General features: G+C 39.1%; 1 protein-coding gene and 1 long non-coding RNA gene across 13 annotated transcripts in view; both read left to right on the forward strand.

Annotated features, from left to right (window-relative positions):
* Window positions 1–25048, forward strand: part of EMP1 (epithelial membrane protein 1) — a 278012-nt gene that overhangs the window by 157714 nt on the left and 95250 nt on the right. The window lies entirely within an intron of this gene.
* The window catches only part of LOC138171954 (uncharacterized), an 85998-nt gene that overhangs the window by 18261 nt on the left and 42689 nt on the right, over window positions 1–25048 (forward strand). For 2 of the 11 annotated variants that reach the window (XR_011171009.1, XR_011171015.1), the window contains one exon: window positions 14687–14819. The exons of the other annotated variants lie outside the window; for them this stretch is intronic. This is a non-coding gene — a long non-coding RNA (uncharacterized lncRNA). The remainder of the gene's footprint in view (window positions 1–14686; window positions 14820–25048) is intronic. 11 annotated transcript variants of the gene reach the window in all.

The following is a 25048-nucleotide window of genomic DNA, read 5'->3' on the forward strand; positions in this document are numbered from 1 at the left end:
CTCAATTTATGGATGATGCTGAGAGTCCTGGAATCAGAGTTGGAAGGGATCTCACCCAAAGGGGGTGATCCTTCTTTATAACATCCCTGACAAGTATTCAGTCAACCTCTCTGCTTAAAAAAGGAGGAGGTGAGCAAAAAGAAGACTCTACCTTCTTACCCAGTAATAATCCATGCATATGTGTCTGAAGTCACCGAGATGGATTTCGAACAATCTTAACACTTTGCAAGATTTGTGATATTGTCAACGTCCAGCCTCCCTCCCTTGGCTTAGATTACAGCTCATTCATGCCTTCTCTTCCTCTCCATTTCTTGATCTTCTCCCTCCATTAGAACTCCATAAAGTATCTACCCAGTAAGTGGGAGGCTTTCCTTGAGGCCTCTTAATATTTCATGAAAACCAGTGCAACCTTTTTATTGCCCATCTATTATCTCTTGTTTTTGCTAAATGTCTAACCTTTGATTTTCTGATCATACATATCCTTAAGTGAAGGAAGGCACTCCCTTATTGATTCTCTAGCTCACTTAGAACAATTAGCTGTTTCAAACTTTCTCTTCTCTTTTTTTTTTTTTTTGCCTTTTGGAGGGCAGTTGGGGTTAAGTAAGTTGCCCAAAGTTACACGGCTAGTTTTTGGTGCGTGGTTGGGTGTGTGTGTGTGTGTGTTGGGGGGGGGGTGTTAAGTGTCTGAGGCCAGAACCGAACTCAGGTCCTCCTGATTCCGGGGGCGCCACTTAGCTGCCCTTTCTCTTCTATTCTTAAGCCCCTCACAATACCCCTCCTCCCAACCCATTCACCTGCGGACTTTATCTCAAACTTTATTGAAAACAATGCAGACTTTTTTTTCCTTCATTCTCACCTTATAACCCTTCAAAATCATCATCTATTCTCTCCTTTACACGAGTCTCTGATGAAGCCCTCCTTCTTGCCCAGACCAACCCCTCTACACATATCCTGATCCTCTCCTCTCCCATTTTCTCCAGCAGATTGCCCTTCTAATGAACATTTTTCTTTAATCTTAAATCTCTCCCTATTTATTGGCTCCTTCCCTGCTATTTACAAATGCCATCTATACCTCTCCTATACTTCAAAAACCTTCACTAGATCCTGTTGCCTTGGCTAACTATTGGCCAATATCTTGCCTCCCTTTCTCAAACTCCTTGCAAAAACTCTTTCCTCAATGCTTCTACTTACTCCACTCTTGCTCTCTTCTAAACCCTCTGGAATATGACTCCGGGTTTTATTACTCAACTGAAACTACTCTCTCCAAAGTGAATAATGATCTTTTAATAGACACATTGAATAGCCTTTTCTCAGTCCTCATTCTTCTTATTTTCACTGTAGCATTTGACATTATTAACTACCTGAATAATTTCTCCTCTCTGGATTTTCATGACACTGCTCTCTCTTGGTTCTCTCTCCTGCTTGTTTGACTACTCCCTCTTAGTCTCCATGGCTTTCTCATGATGTGATCCATGTCAAGCCTACTATGAGTGTTCTCCAAGGCTCTGTCTTAGGCCCTCTTTTCTTTCTAAACTTCCTATACTGTATTTGTAAGGTACTTAGCACAGTGCCTGCAGATAGGAGATACTATATAAGTGCTTGTTCCCTCCCTCTTCTCTCCCTGGTGAATTTACAGAGAGAGAGAGACAGACAGACAGACAGACAGAGACAGAGAGAGACAGAGACAGAGAAACAGAGAAAGAAGGAGGGAGGAGAGCAAGATAGAGGCAAAGAGACAGAGAGACAGAGCAAGAGAGAGAGTAACTTCTGTAATTTCATCATCTCTCATGAGTTCAGTTATCATCTGTATGTAGATGATTCTTTATAACCAGTTCTATCCTTTTACCTGACATCTAATTCTTTGTGTATTGAACATTTTAAACTAAATTCTCCATAGACATCTTAAACTCAACAGGTCCAAAACAGAACTCATATCTTTGTTGTTGTCAGTTTAAAACAAATTTTTATTATTTGATTTTATTCTACTTCTTTTAATGAATGAACATTTACTTTCTCTTTCTTCCACCTCTTCCCACCCAGTGGAAAAGAAAAATCCTTGCAACAGATATGCATAGTCAAGCAAAACAAATTCCTGTATTTCCCATGTCCAAAAAATGTATGTCTCACTCTGCATCTTGAATCCATCACCTCTCTGTCAGGAGGCACACAGCATGTGGCATCATTCTTACTCGAATCATAATTGGTCTTTGCATTGATCAGAGTTCTTAAGTCTTTCAATATTGTTTCTTTTTATAATATTGTTTACTATGTTGTTTTCCTGGTTCTATTTATTTCACTCTTGATCAGTTCAGACAAATCTTCCCAACTGTCCTTTTCTTAGAGCACAGAACTCAATCTCTCTCTTCCCCCACCCACTCAACCAAATATCAAGATATTTTGGTAACTTTGTGGAAAGAAGCACTTTTTCCCCATCTATCCTATGGGATAGATAGTGAATGGATTTTAAATCTCAATATATAGATAAAGAAACTGAAGTAAAGGGACTTACTCATTTCTCAGAAGTATAAAGGCAAGTCTCGAATACTGACTTCTTAACTATAAGAATAGCATTTTTTCTATTATACAAAATGGCAATAGAGCCTTTCCCCCAATCCCGCCGCCCTCCTGTCAGTCACAGAGCTCTGACTGTAGACAGTGAAGCTGGCTAGTTCTATCATCACCATAGATATAGCAGGTACCAGTAACCTGGGAGCAGGTGGAGGAAAAGTTTGACCTGGCTCAGTGGTCGCTGATTACTGGACAGAACTGCTCTAGGTAGCATCCACTTCCTCATATGTAGGGTCTTGAAGCTATTGCTCATTTTCTTAAGTGTAGAGTCCCAAATCTGTGATGCACTTACCAACTAAAGAGGGCCTATAGAGTACCTTGAGCCTGGGGTAATTTGTCTGAAGAGGCCCCATGTGTGAGATGAGAGTGACCCAGAAAGCACAGTGCTAATCAAAGGATACTTAAACAAAGTTATCTCAAAGGTTGCATCTATCAAATAATCTTATAGGATTTTAATATTTACATGAGAAGAAATAACATTCCTTTCTGTAGTCATGGTGTTCTCCCTGACTCAGAACCATGTGCTTTCTAGTTATGAGAACAAGCTGGTCCTGTATTTCCTAAGACCCTTTCATTTAAGGATTTCTAAATGATCTAGAGACACTGACTCATTAATTCATGTGGAAGCCCTGAAAGTAGGCAGGTAACTCTGTTTTGGTTTTAGTTGTCTGTGCCTCTGACACACCAAAGTGATTCATTTGTCAGAGATGAGCCCAGATGAAAAACTGGATGATATTTCATGCATGACCAGTGCTCTGAATGTTTCCCAGGGGACATTCAACATTTTTCAGCTTCCCCAAGTCCTACTGGATCCTTATCTTTCTGACCTGGAGAAGGGAAGTGGGGTGACACATACAGAACTTTTATTTTCCTGGGAAGAAATGGTGAGAACAGGTGTTACAGGGAAGGAGGAAGGAAATGGATAAGTCAGGGTCAGGAAATGGATAGGCAAAATTCTGAGGCAGTTCAAGTTTGATTTTGTCCTTTGGGTCCATATTTTTTTTTTCTTTTTGGAGAGGGGAAGGTAGAGCAGTTGGGGTTAAGTGACTTGCCCAAGGTCACATGGCTAGTTTTGTATTAAGTGTCTGAGGCTGGATTTGAACTCAGGTCCTCCTGACTCCAGGACTCATGCTCTACTCACTGTCACCTAGCGGCCCTGGGTCCTTCTTTTTAACATAACTATCATAGACCTTCCCATCTATCACTACCTGCCATCCTCAGAAACACCTTACAATTAAGACCTTCCCTTATCCTCCCTATCATCAAAACTATCTTCTCTCCCACTCTTTTGGAGCCTACCCCCCACTTTAATAGTTTATTTGATTATCTAATTCATGCTAAGATATTAATACCTGATGTTAAGTGATCTCTTATTCTCAGATAATAGAGTAGCATTTTAAAGGAAACATTTGAGGGTGAGGTTAGTATAAAAGGTTGCAAGGACCTTATCTCTCCTGCATTTACTCTGACAATAATTTTAAAGGTGCCAGATTAAAAAAAAAGATTAAGAAATCCAAAGACAAACATTAATAAGTTCTTTCATCTAGCCTAAGACTACACAAAAAGACAGTCAGGAGCCATAGCAATGGAAGAGAAGTCCCACCAGCAAAGCCAGCACAAACTCAGGTAAACAGGCTGGAAGATCATGGCCCTACCTAGACTGGGATAGATCAGTAATAGTGCTGTGACTGGGGAAGCCCCTGTACGGTAGGGTGGGGCAGGGGACAGTCTTTGAGGGGACAAAACATTCCGATAATATGCCTGCTAGGGAAGTCCTGGGAAGGGAGGTGGGGTGGAAGAGTACAACAGAACCCCCACTGAGGACAGCCAACCATAGATCTCTGACTGGAAATACTGAAGCTTACTATTGCACTGAGCCTAGAAACACCACTGGAGGGGAAAGCCAGTGGCAGGAACCCAGAAAATTGAGGTCAGGACCAACCACAGACCGAACACCTACAATAAACCAAACCTGACTCAGTCCAGTCCTCAGCTAGTTCAGGCTCAATATTACAAGAAAATGAAGTACTCTAAGGCAATTTAATAATAAACAAAATGAGATTTACTTAAAGGATTTTCAACTAGGACTATATTTTGCAAAGTACTTGTTTTGGGTAAATGAAATGCATCTGGTCAATGGGGTAGGGTATGAACACTTAAACAGCTGTGGGGCATTTGTCAGGTCTGAAGGGTCTAGCTAACTCCGTTTGGGTGGGCAGGTCTCTTTTCTTTATATTAATGACGAAGTCTTAGTCTCCTGAACCAATCAAATCTTAAGGATAATTTTAATATATTTTAAGGAGAAACCAATCTAACATGCCTGGAGTAAGCTCATACCGTAGGAAATGCTAGCTCAGATGTCATGGTGGGAAATCTGGTAGATAATATTGCTCTGTGTAAAACTGGAGGAGAGGAAGGAAAGTTATTCTTGGCACAAAGCTCCATATTAGGAATCGAGGATGTGGATGTGACAAAACAGAAGAAGATATGAAACACTGTACAGAAATATTATGGATTAAGAGACATTCAAAAGGAAAACCCACAAGAGAATGCTGAAATAAATACAAGATGAGTCTCAGGGGAAAAAATGACTTCATGATAAGGACTACAAAAGTAACTGGATGAGATAAAGGAGGAGACTAAAAAGAAAACAAGAGCTCTAGAGGAAAAAAAATGAAAGGAGGAAAAAATAGCTTCAAACAAAAGGTAGAAAACCTTATGCAAGAAGCAGATTTCCTGAAAATGAGAATGGACCAAGCAGAACTTAATGACTCCAAGAAATAACTGGAAATATTAGCATAAAATCAAAAGACTGGAAAAAATAGATTTTGTTTTTTTACTATAGGAAGTATTTACTATCCAAAATAACTGATCTGGAAAGCAGATCAAGCAGAGGTAATTTAAGTATCATTTGTTTCTGTGAAAACCATGACCAAGTGGAAAAAAAGGCATGAAAATTTATTTTAAGAAATCATAAATGAAAACCACTTAGGTTTATTAGGACCAGAGGGCAAAGTGAAACTAGAAAGAATCCATGGGGCATCTCCTAAAAGAAACTCTAAAACTCTAAAATTCTAAAGGAATGTAATGGCCAAAATCCAAAGCTTCCAACTAAAAAAAGAGGTACCACAATAGCCTGAAAGGAAGAATTAAAGCACCAGGGAATCAGTCAGGATCACACAAGAATTGGCAGCAACCTAAATAATAGAGAGAAAATCCTGGCATATGACATTCCAAATGGTGGGGGAAAAAAAAAAAAAAGGTTTGCAACCTGAAGTTACTTATCCTGAAAGACTGACTATAAATCTACTAGGAAAAAAAGGATGTTTACTTGAATAGAGGACTTTCAGGCTTTCTTTATGAAAATATTAGAACTGGCTAGAAACAATGAAATGCAAACATGGGAATCAAAAGAAACCTGCAAAAGTAAATACATTTTTAGCAATGGCAAGGGAGTAAACAATTGTAAAGTGCATTCTAACAGGGAGAGAAGAGACAAATGATCCTTCAGAATCTTGTCTTCAAGGATCACATACATAATGTGATTAATAAAAGAGAATAGTGATACAAAGAAAGGAAAGAAAAGGGAGCAAAGGAAAAATGAAAACAGTAGAGTAACTTACTATGTGTCATAACTGAGGCATGTAAGAAAATAAATGTTCAAAAAAGGAGAAAGGGGTTTGGGTGGCAGGCATCACGTGATCCTCACTCTTATCTGAGCCAGACAAAGGGAGGTTGAATACACACACACACACACACACATACATAAACAGAGAGATTAGTGCAGTTAATCATTAAAAATATTTGGTACTCATTAAAAGAAAAGTTGGTTAGTGGGACAGATTAGGACCTCAAAACCCTAACATAGCAGCAGAGTGTTTGATAAACCCAAGCACTCCAAGTACTAAGGTAGGGAATTTTAGTCAACAAAAATGATGGAAAATAGGAAAAAGAATTGGCAGAAATTAGACTTATACCAATATCTCACACCAAAGGGATATATGACTTAGATATGAAAGATCCAATGAACAAATTAAAGAAGAATTGAAGGAAATTACCATTGTATCTTTCAAAGCTATGACTAGGGTAATTCTTTTTGACCAAATGGAATAGCGATGATCCATGGGAGGTAATGTGAGAAATTTTGATTACTTAAAATTGAACAACTTGGTACAAACAAAATCTATGCAGCTAAAAGTAGAGTAGAAATAGTTAAATGGGTGAGGGATTCGCAGTAAGTTTCTCTGGTAAAGATCAGATAGCTAAGTTAGAGAACTTAGTCAAACATTTAAGAATGCTATCCAATCTTCCACTGATAAATGGTTAAATATTACTAGGTATGTACCCCAAAGATATCAAACAAAGAGGAAAAGGACCCATATGTACTTAAATATTTATACTCACTCTTTTCATTAGCAAGAAATCTAGAAACTAAGGGGATGCTCTCCTATTGAAGAATGGCTAAATATAATGAAATTATAATTTTGCCATAAAAAGTAATGAAATGGACAGTTTTGGAAGAAAGTGGGAAACCCTCTGAGTTTTGGTGCAGACTCAAGTTAAGAACTAGGAGAAAGTTTTGTAATAACATTATAAAGAAAACAACTTTGAAAGACTTTAGAACTCTCACTAGTGCAATGACCAACCACAGTTCTAGAGGACTGAAAATGTAGCATGCTACTCTACTTTGCTAGAGAGGTGAAGGACTTAAAATGCATGCACACGCACGTGTACACACATAGTTATGACCAACACAGGGATTTGTTTTGCTGGGCTATGCACATTTGTTATGAAGGTTTTAAAAATTGTTCAGTGGAGGTGGGAGGGGAAATGAGAAGAAAGAAAACGAATGTTTATTTAAAAAGATACATCTATAGAGACCATGAATAGGTAGTTCTCAAAAGAAGAAAAGGAGACTATCATCAACAACCATTGTAGAAAAAAATTGCTCTAAATCATTAACAAGAGGAATTCAAATTAGAACAGTTCTGAGGTTCCAGGTAAAGTCCATCAGTTTGTTGAAGATGATTTTTTTTCTTTGGAGGGGGGAATGTAGGGCAACGCGGGTTCAGTGACTTGACCAAGGTCACACAGCTAGTAAGTGTTAAGTGTCTAAGGCCAGATTTGAACTCAGGTCTTCCTGACTCCAAGACTGGTGCTCTATTCACTGCACCACCTACCTGCCCCAAGATAATTTTTTAAAGGAAATTAATTATTATTAGAGGGACTGTGGGATATTAACGTGCCACTGGTTGATCATGAGTTGGTCCAGTCTTTCTGGAAAGCAATTTGGAACTATTCCCCCAAAGTCGCTAAACTTTATATATATTTTAATCCAGTGATATTGCTACTAGACCTATTCCCTAAAAAAGATAAAACAAAAAAGAAAAAGACCAAAATGTAAAAAAAATGATAACAGCAGCTCTTTATATAATAGAAAAAATGGGAAATTGATGGGGCCCTCATAAGTTGGGGAATGACCAAACAAATGACTGTAGATGAATTTATTGGATTATTCTTGTGCTACAGGGAATAACAGAAGGTACAGATTCAGATATAGAGTGAAATAGGTAGAAACAGGGTAACAATTTATACTATGAGTACAACATCATAAAGAGAAATAACTTCCAAAGACTTGAGAACTCTGATCAGTTCAATAACCAACCATAAATTCATAGGCTTGAGGCTGGACCATGCTTCTGTAATGGGCTTTGATGCATCCCTGGATCACCTAAGATGGAAGCATCCATGTGGGAGATGCCAGGGACATACTTCTGAGAGAAGACATCCTTCATTGGCCTACCATGGGGTTAGGGGTAACATCTTCCCTTTGGCTATGTAGCTGGATCTGCTTCCATCTTTAAATCTACTAGACTGAGGTATATTTGCTCTCTTTCTTATGGCATCCAGGGAGGAAGATCAGCTGGCTAAATAAGGGCTACCTTCTCCTTTAGGCCCTGTGTCCCTAAAAAATGGGATTGAGGTTTTGATCTTGTTTTGTTTGCCCTTTCCAGGTCTAGGGGCAGATAATGGAATGTCTGACTTGGGAACCCAAACTGGATGTTGTTTCCAGTCCTATAAGGAAGTCCTGAGAAGCCAGGGTCTCAGGATGCATGCCCAAGGGACTTTGGACTTGGAACTTAGTGGGATTGAAGCTACATAGGAACAGAGCTGAATTGTGAACCTAATCTCCTTTCACTTCCCACCAGATTCAGAGGTAATAGAGGAGAGTTTAGGCCTCTAAAGTGTTGGGAGGATGCAGTTGAATGTTTGTTCTTGCCCCTGGTAGAGACCAGAGACTCCCAACACCATAAAAGTCCTGGAGATCATGAGAAAGTAGTGAAATGTAACACACTTGGTCCTCAGGTAGTGGGAGCCAGAACAATTATTGTGAGACCTCCTATATCTTGACAAAGAGATGGTCAATTAGAAGCATAAAATGAGACATATTATCTCTGGACATGGCTGATAGGTGGATTTGCTTGGTGTGACTAGGTGGAATAGGAGATAAAGGACTGGACTTAGAATTGAGAAGAGCTGAGTTCAGATCCAACCTCAAATGCTGAAGGTACTTGACTTCTGTCTGCTTCAGTTTCTTCTTCCGTTAAATGGGGATAATAATTGCAATTTCCTCTTGATGTTATTGTAAGGATGAACTGAGATGCTATTTGTAAAGTACTATATAAATGCTCTTTTTATTACTATGACAATCCTAATTTTTTTCAAGGAGAAGAGAAGCACTAGTGATAGCAATACTAAAAGAAAGAAGAAAAGAAGGGAAAAAAGAAATAGCAACAAACAGAGAAGAAGAAAGGAAAGCAAAGGAGGGGTGAAGTCAAGATGGTGGAATAGAAACAGGACCTCTGTGAAGCTCTGGCTCTCACCACCTCCAATCCATGTAAAAGGGGACTCTAAACAAACTTTGGAACTACAGAACCCACAAAATGACACAGAGAAGCAAACCTTCTGCTGAGGACATCCCAGCAGGCTGGCAGGAATAGGCCAGTGCAGTGCTCTGGGAGCTGAGCCCAGGCCCATGTGAGCTGGAGGTTTTAGCCCCAGGGTGGGCCTGCCCAGCCGGTAGCTGGAGGGATTCCAGATCACCAGCAGCTGTGACCGTTTCCAGATTTGTCAACACATAGATGCAAAGGACAAAGTGAGACATCAGTGAAGTGTGGACTTTGGGACCCAGTAGTTGGGAGTGTGTTGGCTTTTGCCCCTGGGGTGAGAAGCCGCTGTGCAATCGCCCCCATGTGGCAGCTTCAGCTCCTGGCCTAAAGGTTGTAGGAGGACCAAGTGACCATTCTGAGGGGTAATGGCTCTTGCTTTAACCTGCTTGGATCTGGATTGCGGTCTAGGGTGGAGTACTGGGGTGTGTGACCAGTTTGCCAGAGAGTGTGGAGGCTTCAGAGAGGTGACCCAACTAATACCTCCGGCAGCTGAGAAAAGCCCAGTGTTTGATATGAAGCTCCCCTGTCTGATGGCAGAGTCCTACTGTGGCAAAAAGCCCAAAAGTCAAGTAATTGAGTGGCAACATGACCAGGCAAAGGAAACAAAGTAAACAGAAGAATCCAATATTAGACTCCTATTGTGGGGACAAAAAGGATCAAAGCATGGAACAGGAGGAAAACAGTGAAGTCAGAACTCCTGCACCAAAAGCTTCAAAGGAAAATACAAGCTGGTTATAGGCCATAGAGGACCTTAAGAAGCAGATAAGAGAAGTGGAGGAAAAATTGGGAAGAGAAATAAGAATGGTGCAAGAAAATTACGAAATGAGAGTCAACAAACTGACTGAGGAAAATAACAACTCAAATGGCAAAAGAGTCTCAAAAAGGTAATAAGGAGAAGAATGCCTTAAAAAGTCAAATTTGACAGATGGAAAAAGAATCTCAAAAGCTCACTGAGGAAAATCATTCCTTCAGAATTAGATTGGAGCAAATGGAAGCTAATGACTTTATGAGAAATCAAGATGCTGTTAAACAGATCCAAACAAATGAAAGAATAGAAGGCAATGTGAAATATCTCATGGGAAAACCCACTGACCTGGAAAATAGATGCAGGAGAGATAATTTAAAAATTATTGTACTACCTGAAAGCCATAATCAAAGAAAGAACCTAGAAATCATCCTCCAAGAAATTCTCAAGGAAAACTGCCCTGATGTTTTAGAACCAGAGGGCAAAAAAGATATTGAAAGAATCCACTGATCACCTCCTGGAAAAGATCCCCAAAAGATAACTCCTAGGAATGTGATAGCCAGGTTCCCAAAATTCCCAGATCAAGGAGAGAATATTACGAGCAGCCAGGAAGAAACAATTTGAATATTGTGGAAACACAATCAGGATAACACAGGATCTGGCAGCTTCTGCAATGAGGGATCGAATGGCTTGGAATGTGATATTCCAAAGGTCAAAGGAGCTGGGATTAAAACCAAGAATCACCTACCCAGCAAAACTGAATATTATGTATCAGGGGAAAATTGGATCATTCAGTGGAATAGAGGACTTTCAAGCATTCATGATGAAAAAAAACCAAAGTTGAATAGAAAATTTGACATTCAGATACAAGAAGCAAGAGAAGCATGAGAAGGTACACAGGGAAAAGAAATCATAAGCAACTTATGATAGCTGAATATAATATAATAGTTGAACTATTAACATTCCTACATGGAAAAACAATAATTGTAACTGATGAAACTTTTCTCAGTATGAAAATAGTTGAAGGGAATAGAAATATATATATATATATATATGTATATATATATATTTATATATCAGAGGGTATACGGGCATATGAATACATCTGTGAATGTGTGTATATATGTTTACAGGTATACATAGATAGAGGGCACAGGACCAGTTTAATAGGAAGGGATGATAATTAAAAGGTGAAATTAAGAGGTGAGAGAGGATTATAATGAGAGGAGATGGGGAGAGACAGAACGGGGTAAACTATCTCATATAGAAGAGGCAAGGGAAAATTTGGCTTGGGGAGGGAATGAAATACACACTAAATAGGGTATCTCACCCTACAGGAGAGTAGGGGGAAAGGGGATGAGAGGGAGAATGATGGAAGGGAGGGCAGGCTGGGGAGAGGGAAGTTAGAAGCACCCACTTTTGAAAAGGTATGAGATCAAAGTAGAGAATAGAACAAGTGGGAGGTGGGATAGTAGGGATGGAAATATAGTCAGTCTTTTACAATATATCTATTATGTTAATGTTTTACATTAGCTACACATCTACAACCTAGACTGAACTGCTTATCTTCCCAGTAAGGGTAGGTGACAAGGGAGGAAGGGAATGAATCTATAATTCAAAGTTTTAAAATCAAATGCTTAAAAATATATATACTATTGTTAATATGATTTTACATGTAATTGGGAAATAAGATATACAGGCACTGGGGCATAGAGATCCACCATGCCCTACTGGAAAAGTCAAGGGGGGTATGGCAGAAGATATAGGTGAGAGCAGATTGGAGGAGGGGATATCCTGTGGGACTGCTATTCTGGGGTGGTGGGTAGGGGAAAAACAGGGAGAAAATTTTAACTCAAAATCTGGTGGAAATGAATGATGTAAATCAGAAGTTAATAAAACATTTGAAAAATTAAAAATATATTAAAAAAAAGAAAATATCTGTGGTGGTAAAGGATGCCTGGCTTGATTCATAAACCCAATGTTAAGAGAAAAGAAAGATCTAAGGTCCTTAAAGCCAGGATATGATACAAATTTTAAAATAATAAAACAAAAATTAATATAATAATAAAATTTTAAAATAAAATAATATGATATGAAAAAGGAAAAAAAATGAAATAAAATTCCAGCAACTAACTCCACAGAGAAAAAGGAAGAGATTCTGAAGTCCCAAAACTGACAAAGTAAGTTCAGAGGAGAAATTTCTAGAGTCTTGCCCCTCTTAGTCCATCAGTCAGTCAACTAATTACTATCCAATATTAGAGGTCTTGTAGTGCAAAGAGTACAGGATTAAGTTCAGGTACTATAATGATACTCAGTTTTCTCAACTATAAAATGTGAGTAATAAAACTCAAACTATCTCAAAAAAAAGGAAAGCAAAGAGCCTTAATGAAACATTTAAAATATATAGAACAGAGTAAGGTTTAGAGGGAAAATCAGACAGCCGGGGCAGCTTTTGGAATGAATATGTTGAATTTAGTCTATACTTTAGAAACCTCCTCCAAACTAAAAACAATCCGTATCCAATGAAATTCATGATTTCATACAAAATATTCTCTTTTTTGGGCTTTGTCTATAGAAACATTCAGCTTTGTTGGTGTTTTAAGTTGAGAGTAGCAATGTATTAAAACCAAATAAGTAAAAGCATCCTTCTATCAAAGAAGAAATGAACAATGAGAACTTCAGGTCCAGGGACAGATCGGGGTAATATTTGGGAGCACGGGAGACTTTAAAAGTCCCTCAGATAAATTGAAGAGGTATGTGCTTTGCCTAGGTAGGCTTTCTCCAGGTTCTACATATGGTAGTGCCAACTAGAAAATCTGAAGATCTGGCATTCAGAGATTCATTGGCGATCTCCTTCTGATTGTCCCTGAACACTGAAAATCAGGTGTTTCTCCCCACCTCCCCCTTCCCTTGTGAGAGGAAACAACAGGAAATATTTCCATCCTCCTTGGCTTGCCCCAAGGTTGTAAGTGTTAATAATAGCAATTAGGTCCTACACTAGCACTAATGGAAAGGAGGCCACCAAACAACAGGAGTGGGACTGGAAGATGACGGGCCCTTGATGTTAGTTATTTTATGATGTGTCATGAGTTTCTTGTAATTGGCAGCTGGGGGTGGAATACAGAGCTCACGCTCCCCTGCATGGGTGGATTTGCTTGTTGTTCCAGCCTGTACTTCCCCTGAAGGAGTAGAAGTGCTTTGTAATGTAACAGACCTGGCATAATCATTTGTTTGTAGGAAAAAACAACTGCAGTGATTCCTTGGTGTTTCTACTTCTTAGCTACTGGGCTTTCAATTCACCTGAGACCTGGCAGGGTTGAGGGTGAATCATTTTCTCCTTACTTTTCCCATGTCCTGTTGATGTTTGAGTTAAAGTTCCTGTTCTCAAGCAGGATGGTGGGAAAGAGGCAGTACCGCCTTGGAGGGCAAGTTACAAACATGGCATCATAGAAATAGCACTGATTTGAACTTGAGACCTGGGTTTGGATTCTGCCTCTGATATTTATTAACCATATAATCATGAGCCAGTCATTTAACCCTTCTGAAACTTAGTTTCATCATTTATAAAATGGGTATAATGATACTAATTATGGGGAAAAGGGGGAGAAGTAAAATATGACCCTGAGGTTTTGAGTATGTGTGACTTGAATCCAGTGGCACATGCCCTAGGGGTATGTGTGTCCCAAGGGCCCTGGTCTAGACCTTCTTCTCTTTATTTTGGTGACCACAATCTTTATGATTATATTACTTCCACGATTTAGTATTCATCTCTCCCATACTTCAGCCCATACCACCAGTTGCCTATTAGACATACTTAACTAGGAGACTAAAATCCAACATATCCAAAACAGAACTTAGGACCATTTCCCCAAACCCTTTCCTCTTCTTAACTTCCCTATTTCTCCTGGGAGTATTGCTATTCTTCTAATTACCCATGTTCACAACCTGACTCATACTTGACTTTTCCCTCTCCTTTTTCTCTTCTCGGTTCATCTATTTGCCAAGTCTTTATTGATTCTATTTGAATGACATATTTACTATACACCCTCTTCTTGCCCATCATGGAGACACCATCCTGTTTCATGATCTCACCCCTGTACTATTGTGATAGCGCCTTAACTGATTGCCCTGCATACAGCCTTTCTCCCCTCCAATCTATCCTCCACAAAGATGCAAAATTGGCTTCCCTGATACCCAAGGCTGCCACACTCCTGCTCAGCAAGCTCCAGGGGCTCCTTTTTGCCTCTCAAATAAAACTACAAACTCTTCTGTTTGGCTTTTTAAAACCTTTACAATTCTTCCAGACTATCTTTCCAGGCTTATTGTGACTTAACTCTCCTTCATACATTGTACATTTCATCTGAAATGATTTATTTTCTTTTTCATGTATGGCATTCCATTTCCCATTTCTATGTTTTTGCAGACCATTCCTCATGCCTAGAATTCATTCTTTCTCACTTCTGCATCAAGATATCACTGGCTTTGTTCAAGGATCAATACTGAGGTACCAACTCCTTCAGGAGGCATATCTTGCCCGACCTACTACCCACCCCAAGGTGCTAATATCCTCCACTCAGAAATGGTTTTCTATCTACTTTGCATTTGTCTGTATTTAATTCTCTGTGTATATTAAATTTTCTGCTGACAGAATGTAAGCTTTTTTTCTCTCTTTTTTATTTTTTATTTTACATCATTCATTTCCACAAGATTTTGAGTTACAAATTTTCTCCCCATTTTTCCCCTACCCACCACCCCAAAACAGCGATCCCACTGAATATCAACTCCCCCAATCTGCTCTCTCCCATATTTCTCCCCATCCACCCTCCGACTTTCCAATAGGGCACGGTGGATCTCTATGCCCCAGTTCCTGTATCTTATTTCCCAATTACATGTAAAATAATAATAATTATTATATATATTTTTAAACATTTCATTTTAAAACTTTGAATTCTACATTCTTTCCCTTCCTCCCTCGTCACCCACCCTTACTGTGAAGAAAAGCCATTCAATATAGGTTGTACATGTGTAGCTATGCAAAACATTTCCATAGTGGATATATTGTGAAAGACTGACTATATTTCCCTCCATCTTATCCCACCCCCCACTTGTTCTATTCTCTACTTTGATCTTGTACCTTTTCAAAAGTGGGTGCTTCCAACTTCCCTCCCCCCAGCTTGTCCTCCCTTCCATCATGCCCCATCTCATCCCCTTCCCCCTGCTCTCCTGTAGGGTGAGATACCCTATTTAGTGTGTATGTCATTCCCTCCCTAAGCCAAATTCAATGAGAATAAGGTTGACTCATTCCCTTTCACCTTCCTGTTCTTCCCCTCCATTGTAACCATTTTCCCTTGCCTTTTCTATATGAGATAATTTATCCCATTCTGTCTCTCCCCATCTCCTCTCATTATATTTCTCCCTTACCTCTTAATTTCACCTTTTAAGTATCATCTCTTCATATTAAATTGGTCCTGTGCCTTCTGTCTATGTATACCTGTACACATATATACACACACTCACATATGTATTCATATGCCCATATAACCCCCTATATAGACATATATACATATGTATACATACACACACACACATATATACATTTCTATTCCCTTCAACTGTTCTTATAATGAGAAAAGTTTCATAAGTTACAATTATCAGTTTTCCATGTAGGAATGTAAATAGTTCAACTTTGATAAGTTCCTTATGATTTCTTTTCTTTGTTTACCTTCTCATGATTCTCTTGCTTCTTGTATCTGAATGTCAAATTTTATATTCAACTTTGGTTTTTTCATCATGAATGCTTGAAAGTCCTGTATTCCACTAGATGATCCAATTTTCCCCTGATACATAATATTCAGTTTTGCTGGGTAGGTGATTCTTGGTTTTAATCCCAGCTCCTTTGACCTCTGGAGTATCATATTCTAAGCCCTTTAATCCCTCAGTGTAGAAGCTGCAAGATCCTGTGTTATCCTGATTGCGTTTCCACAATATTCAAATTGTTTCTTCCTGGCTGCTCGTAATATTCTCTCCTTGATCTGGGAATTTTGGGAACCTGGCTATTATATTCCTAGGAGTTTTCTTTTTGGGATCTTTTCCAGGAGGTGATCAGTGGATTCTTTCAACCTCCATTTTGCCCTCTGGTTCTAAAACATCAGGGCAATTTTCCTTGAGAATTTCTTGAAGGATGATTTCTAGGTTCTTTTTTTTCATCATGGCTTTCAGGTAGTACAATAATTTTTAAATTATCTCTCCTGGATCTATTTTCCAGGTCAGTGGTTTTTCCAATGAGATATTTCACATTGCCTTCCATTTTTTCATTTGTTTGAATCTGTTTAATAGTATCTTCTATTTTTCTCATAAATTTCTCACAAATTTTTCTCATAAAATTCTCATAAATTTCATAGATTTCTCATAAAGTCACTAGCTTCCATTTGCTCCAATCTAATTCCGAAGGAATGATTCTCTTCAGTGAGCTTTTGAGATTCTTTTTCCATCTGGCAAATTTGGCTCTTTAAGGCATTCTCCTCCTTATTCCCTTTTGAGCCTCTCTTGACATTTGAGTTAGTCTGTTTTTTAAGGTGTTATTTTCTTCAGTTAGTTTGTTGGCTCTCAAGTCATAATTTTCTTGCAACACTCTCATTTCCCTTCCCAATTTTTCCTCCACTTCTCTTATTTGGTTTTCAAAATCCTTCTTAAGCTCCTCTATGGTCTGTAACCAGATCATATTTTTCTTGAAAGCTTTTGGTGCAGGAGTTCTGACTTTACTGTCTTCCTCCTGTTCCATGCTTTGATCCTTTTTGTCCCCAAAAAAGGAATCCAGAGTTGGACCGCTGTGCTTGCCTTGCTTCCCTCGTTTGCTCATATTGCCATTCAATTACTTGACTTTTGAGCTTTTTGCCACAGTAGAACTCTGCTACCAGAGAGGGGAGCTTTGTCCCAAATTGCTGGGGTTTTCGCAGCTGCTGGAGCTATTAGTTGGGTGCCCTCTCTGAAACCTCCGCATACCCTGCCAAACTGGTCACGCACCCTAAGACTTCCACTCTAGACAGTGATCCAGATCCAAGCAGGTTAAAGCAAGAGTGATCACTTTTACAATGGTTGGTCACCCTACAATCTGCAGGCCAGGAGCTCTGAAACAGGCAGACACGTGGTGGTGGCTGCATGGCCACAGTGCCTCAACCGCTTCTCTCTCCAGGGGGTGAAGGCTGGACTGCACTCCAGAACTCCCAGTTCCCAAAGTCCACACTGCACTGACCTCTCACTTTGTCCTTAGCATCTCTGGGTTGATAATTCTGGAAACCTCCACAGCTGCTGGTGATCTGAAGTCCCTCTAGCCGGCGGCTGGTTTTGCCTGCCCTGAGGTTAAATCCTCTGGTTTACCTAGGGCTGGGCTCAGTTCCCAGAGTGCTGTGCTGGCCCCTTCCTGCCAGCTTGCTGGACTGTCTTCAGTGGGAAATTTGCTTCTCTCTCTCATTTTGTTGGTTCTGTAGCTCCAAAGTTTGTTTAGAGTCATTTTTTACATGAATTAGAGGAGGTGGCAGCTGGAGCCGCTTGGAAGTCCTGTTTCTACTCCACCATCTTGACTCTGCCCCCTCCCAAAATGTAAGCTTCTTGAGAACAAAGATTTTCATTTGAAGGAGAGTTGATAAATTTATGAATTGCTGTACTATGGTGCCTTCTCAGGGAGATCTGTGGTCACACATAAATCAGTCTATCAATGCACCTGAAAAAAAAAACCCAACCTAAACAAATGGATGTAGAATCAGTTTTGACCAAATCATGACCAGCGGACACATTGTTCACTGAGTTGTCCACTGAGTTAGTTTATCAATGAACATGTCTTAGAAAAGATGTGGAGATGTACAAAGGACTCCCCTACAAGTGAACAGGATTAAGACAGCAGATTGCCTTTGAGGAACTGTACAGGACTTCCAATGATCCCAAACTACTCTTTTTTTTTTTAAAGCAATTAGGGTTAAGTAACTTGCTCAAGGTTACACGGCCAGTTATTTCTGGGTGTGGTGCTGAGTATCTGAGCCCGGATTTGATCCAGGTCATCCCGACACTGGAGCCGGTGCTCTTACTCGCTGAGCCACCTGGCCGCCCCTAAGCAATTGGGGTTAAGTAACTTGCTCAAGGTTACACAACCAGGTGTTTCTGGGTGGGTGCTAAGTGTCTGAGACTGGGATTTGATCTCCAGGTCTTCTCAACACTGGAGCCGGTGCTCTTACTAGCTGTGCTACCTGGCCGCCCCCAAACTACTCTTTTCTGTAAAGGACCACTTAAAAATTATTCTCCACAGAATTCCTACTCCATGCTTTATTGTTTGACAATGATAACCCTGGATTCTTGAAGGCTATATTGCTGAAGCAAAAGCCTTGACAATTGCTCCCCTGTTGAAACAACTTGAATATGGCTCTAGAAACAGACTGTCCTGACTGTGAATCCATGCAGCTTAAGTATGGAGATGCTCATCACTGGGCTATTTGGTGATGAATTTTCCTGGCCATAGAAATGAATTTTTAAAACCACATTCTTTAGTCTCTTATGTCCTCCTTTCACCTCTTTAGTGATGGTAAAAGCTTGGCAAAAGAAAAAGGATATAGAGAAATATTGAAAATCTCACAATTTGGAGACTATCAACATTCACTTAACTATTAATTCTTTAATTGAGAGACTCATCCAATGACCAATGAGTGCATACACTACTGGTGAAAATGCATTATATCACTATTATATTTTCTCTATAAATGAAACCAGAAGACAAAAGGGATTTTCATCTAAATAAATGGATCACTCCTGGGTCCTCCTTGGGGACCCAAATGAAATTAGAGTATTTGGCTTTACTGTGTGCTCAAAGGCAAGAATAAACATGATTTCATGGTACACATTCATTTCCCCTTGCAGTGCTCATGATGAACGTAAGCCAAACAGACTTTCTCTATATCCCCAGCACTTAGCGCAGTGCATGGTACTTAATAGAGTTTTAAATGCTTCTTGATTTGGTTTGTCTTGAATTAGGAAGTCCTTCCTATTGAATTGAAATATTCCTAACTTTGCTCTCCAGGGCCAAATTTAATATCTCTTCCATAAGACAGATCTTCAAGTATTTAAATATACCTTTTATTTTTTTCTTTAATGTTTTCCCAGTTAAATATTATCATTTTTCAATCAGTACTAATAATGATGCTGTATTCTATACAGATATAGAGTGGAATGATGAGGTATAACTAACTCTCCATGCTAGTATTAAAAATAATATTTCAAAGGTAAGTAGGTGGCACAGTGGATAGAGTGATGAGCCTGTAGTCAGGAAGACTCCTTTCTATGAATTCAAATCCAGCCTCAGACATTTACTAGCTGTGAGACCCTGGGCAAGTCCTTAACCCTGTTTGCCTCAGTTCCTCATTTGTAAAATGAACTGGAGAAGGCTGCTTTTAATTGAATGAACCTTTGTATTAATTTAGATAGACAACTCTCTAGGACTAAAATCAACCAATCAACATGCAATTACAATATCTCAGGCACTGTGCTCAGTGCTAGGACTGCAAATACAATAAATAAAACAATTCCCGATACAAGTAGCAGAGTAGGTGTCAGTCCGATTTGGTAGAGTGAGTTCTCTCAGAGGGAGTTCCCCAAACTAATGAAATCATAGCCCTAGGAAAACCACCACCACCACAACAATAGTCACCACCACCACTGCAACAAACCCTTTATTACAGAAGGTAGAGGAATAGCTAGAGTAGATTCTAATTCAATTCAATTCAGCAAACATTTATCAAGCACCTACTAAGCCCATTTAATCAGTCAATAAACATTTATTAAGCACCTACTATGTACCAGAAACTGTGCTAAGTCCTGAGAATATGAAAAAAGGAAAAAGATAGTCTGTGCCCTCAAGGACCTCACAATCTAATGGGATAGATGACAAGTAGCACTATGCTAGTTGCTGATGAAAATACATGCTTTAAAGAAGATGTGGCCCCTATCTTCATGCAGCTTAAATTCTATGTAGAGGGTAATATAAACACACACACACAAAACTATGAAATACAATATATTAATACTAAAATAAATTGGAAAGGTGTAAAACAAAGTACTGTATGGAGTAGAGGTGGGGATCTATCACTGAGAGGATCAGGGGAGAGTGCAAGAGGAATCCCTGGAGTTGGACTTTTCAAGATGGATAGGTATTTAACGGGGAGGGAGGGAGGATAGGGTACATCATTCTAAGAGATCAAGAGTTCAATGAGTTTTGCAGACATTCAGAGGGCAGAGTGAAGTCCATTTGTCTTTTAGTACTCATGTTTGAGAGCAGCTGGGTAGTGCAGTGGTTAAAGTGTTGGCCCTGCCCTCAAGAGGACCTGAGTTCCAATCTGACTTCAGATATTTCTTAGTTGTGTGACCTTGCACAAATCACTTATTCTTTTTGCCTTAGTTTCCTCATCTGTAAAATGAGTTGGAGAAGGAAATGGCACACCACTACAGTATCTTTGCCAAGTAAACCCTAAATCAGGTCACAGAGAGTGGAACGTGACTGAAATGACCCATATATGAGTTTAAGTGAGAATTTAAATTCAACCTTAGTAAAAGTCAACATATGTTTATGAACAATATGATTCTGAAGAAAGTAAGGAAAGAAACTATAAGAAAAAGATAAAGCACTGAATTTCAATAGTTGAGATGGGCTCCCTGGGAAAGAATTTTTAAAAAGGAAAAGAAGTCTAACAGAATTGAATGTTTCATAAGAAAACAATAATGTACTAATAGTACAAGCAAACACCAACTTGATGCATGAGAAAGATGAGAAATATAGAAAGAAATTGAGTTGATTGAGCCAAGAAAGCTGTTTAAAAAGTTTAAATGCAAATGTGAATGACATAAATGGAAACTGGCCAAGTTAGCAAAAGGAAAAACATCAGGAATATGAGGAGAGAAAAACCAATAAGACTAAAACAGGAATGAAGTACAACTGGGAAAAGAAAGAAGCAGAAATGGAAAAAAAATTCTTTAAATGAAGAGGCATTAGAGAAGGCAAAATGAAGCACTGACCTTTTATTAAACAGAAAGGGGAACTTAATAAAAGATAACAGCAAATTATAATAACTCACATTTCTGTAATACTTCAAGTTTACAAAGTACTTTCCCCACCACCATTCCATGAGAAAGGTAGGGGAAGTATTTAACGAACATTTTACACAATACATAATCGACGCTTAGCCATGGTCACATAGCCTCTAAGTGGTTCACCCAAAGTCACTTGGGGGATTTAAACGTGAGTCTTCAGACTCCGAGATCAGTACTGTTTCCTCACCTGTTAAATGGGGATAGCAATACCCACAATATTAGAAAGACTGTCTTCTGTAATGACTAGAGAGCCAATCTGTCAGGAAGATCTGTATTCAAAAGTTCAGCTTTCCATGAATACTGGCTATGTAACCCTGGGCAACTTATTGAAGCTCTCAGGACCTAAGCCAACTCTTGAAGACTATAAATTACAGATCAGCTGCTGATTTTCATCAGGAGTTCCCCAAAAGAATGCCTTGTAATACTCTGCCTCACAGGGTTTTGTTAAGACCAAGTGAGATCAGTCAACAGTCAGTCAACAAGTATTTATTAAGCCATGACTATGTGCCAGACTCTGTGCTGGTGATACAAAGAAAGGCACTCACATTCTATTTGAAGAAAGAAGATGCCAATGGCTTTTACATACGAAATGTACATGGAGGAGATGAAAGGTAATCTCAGAGGGAAGGTACCAGTAACATGAGGGAGATGGGGAAATGGGAAGGGAAGGAAAGGCTCCTGCTGAAGATAACATTTGACCTGAGTCTTGAAGGAAACCAGAGAAACCAGCTTTGAAATGAGGAGGAAGAAAGGGGATAAAATGTCCTATGTGAAGCACCATAGGAAGACTGGCTCTGCTCAATTGTAGCTTATATGAAGGAGAGTCAAACATAAGAAGAATAGAACTAGGGGTAGCTAGGTGGTACGGTGAATAGAGCACTAGCCCCGCAGTCAGGAAGACCTGAGTTCAAATTCAGCCTCAGACACTTAATACTTACTAGCTATGTGACCTGGGCAAGTCACTTAGCCCCAATTGCCCAGCCTTTTCCCTTCCAAAAAAAAAAAAAAAAAGGAAGAAGAAGACTAGAACTATAGAAAGGGTCAAGGCTGTGAAGGGATTTAAATGCCGAACAGCTCCCATGGAAAAACTGTTAACTCTCTGTGTGCACCTCATTTAATAAAGTCATGTTCCTTCTCTTGGCCTCAGTTTCCTCATCTCTAAAGTCAGAGGGTAGGAGAGATGGTCTTTAAAGGTCCCTGGCAGCTCTGCCATTTGGTAAGTTTATTACATCTTATATTTTAAGACACATAAGGAAGGAACTGCAGTTGTGTCAGATACACTATCATTCTTGAAAACTGAAAGATGGCAGAACCAACAGAAAGTGTGGAAAAAGACAAAGTTAAAGTCTTCCTACTATTAAAAGAAAAGGATGACCTGAAATTCATAAAAACCCTTCAGCCCAACTTTGATAGATATATGGTAATAAACCAGTAAAACAAGCAAATTAATTAACTTGTGATATCCAATTTTGAATGTTTTATTGTTTGTTTTTGCATTTATATTATCACAGTCATCATGCATATTTTCCTGGATTTGCTTAACTCAAGTCAGGCACTCAACAAAGATTCGTTAACACTAACTCTGTGCTAGACATTGTGCTAAGTGCTAAGGGTACAAATATGTGGAATAAGACAGTCCTTAACTTCAAGGAGCTTACATTCTAATAGGAGAAGACAACAAATAAAAAAGGGACTGTAAAAAGGAGGGGGGGGGAGGAAGTAACCTATGGGGCCATGGTGGTTAAGTCTGGAGAATAGGAAGTGGCTAGTCTGGTCTTTTCTTCAAAATGGAGGGTTCCTGTGAATAGAACCCTGGAGTCAGGAGGACCTGAGTTCAAATCCAGCCTCAGACACTTGACACACTTATTAGCCTTGTGACCTTGGGCAAGTCACTTAACCCCAATTACTCTGCCTTCCCCCCTCCAAAAAGACCAAAAAAAAATGGAGGGTTCCTTCACTTTTCAGCAGTTCATGTCAGTCTGTCTATGCTTCTCTGTATTCATAGTTTCTTATAACTTAGTGATATTCCATGATATTTGTGTAATTTACTTATTTAACCATTCTTCCATCAATGATTTTCTACTTTTATAGTTAATTTTTGAAATAAAAGCTTATTTTCCCATGAGATTCTTCAAGCTTTGCCAGTTTCATTCAGAGCCATAGAGGTGTCTTCAATTTACTTACTGTGCCTTTAAATTACTCATATTAAAAATCTGTTTGATGGTCTACTTTGTTAGTATATTTTCCTTTTTATTGTGAACCTAATTATCATCAACAAACAAATATTTCAATATACAAAAAGATTGCATAAAATGGATTTTAATGTATATTCCTAAGGAAATATATATATACATATATATATATTAAATTGAACAAAATAGTAACAACTTTTCTCAGTTTATGGCCCATCTGTACTTCTTTCTGTTTTCTTCTGTTCATTTAAAAATATCTTATTAATGCTCTTTTTAAAATTATGCATTAATCAATACTCACTAGCCAACCACCCACTCCAAAATAGAAGTGTTCCCTTCTAACAAATATGGATAGCCTTGTAAAACAAATCAACACGACAGTTATGTGTGAGGCATATCTCATTCAATATTTCTAGTGCACCACTTTTCTGCCAAAAGGTACGTACCATTATCAGTCTTCTGATATCAATATTGTTCACTGTTTTGATCAGCATTCTTCAGTTCTGTCTTTCAAAATCATTTTCCATCACATTTTATTTGTTCTCATGCAAGTTATCTTGATTCTTTTCATTTTGCTCAACATCAATTGTTGTTAATATTTCTCATCTTACAATGCTTGAAGTTTAAATCAAAACGATTATTTTTTTGCAATCTGTGTGTCAGATCTTGACCAGCTTCTATGACATATAAGGTTGAATCTTGGAAGCCTCTCTAAAAAAAGACAATGTCTCATTTTGCCCTTACACAGGAAAATCCTTGGAACGTTAGTACCTGGCTAGGTTTCTTAAAAACACCTCCTACTAGCATCAGGATAGTAAGGCGATCCTTGTTGTTGTTTGTCCTTCATTTTCGAAGAGGACCGATGACATCATGGGGTGATATCTTGACTCCTGCATGAATTGTATTTAAGTGAAGTAGAGTTGCACAAAATTGTCAGCCTCACTGGAAGTGAGGAAGTCCAATGACTTCCAGAGTCATTGGAGTCCAGCGGCAGGACAAATGTTAAGATAACTGGTGATGACCCAGGATGCAGTGGATGACCTTGGAATCTTTTATGTCTGAACAAGCTCTAAGTACTGCATAGCACCACCTTCATGGCCATTGGAACAAATTGTTCTCATCTGCCCATTCCACTTCCGGGGTGGAGGGAAGAGGGAAAGAGGTTTCATGTGTGTGGGGCAAACACCCTCGCCTCCTAACTCATGTGTTATACCCCTAACTCACTGAAAGGTTTGAAGCCTGGTTTAGCCCATCTGCCTGAAATAGTTTTACTGGAGTGTGGCTGCTGAACGTGCTACAGCTTCTTGGAACTACGAGTGAGAGTTGGGTGACAGGTAGACACCAAAGTTTGGATATGCAGCCCTGAAAAGGGCTTGGCAAGCCTTCATATCTGAGGTACTAATACTCCTTGAACACCCCATATATAGGTGATCCCATGACATTAATCAAAGAACAGATTTAAGGCA

The sequence above is a fragment of the Petaurus breviceps genome, unplaced genomic scaffold, assembly GCF_028583685.1.
Source record: "Petaurus breviceps papuanus isolate PSGF00001 unplaced genomic scaffold, PetGlider_PUasm1.0 470, whole genome shotgun sequence".
NCBI classification, from domain to species: Eukaryota; Metazoa; Chordata; class Mammalia; order Diprotodontia; family Petauridae; genus Petaurus; species Petaurus breviceps.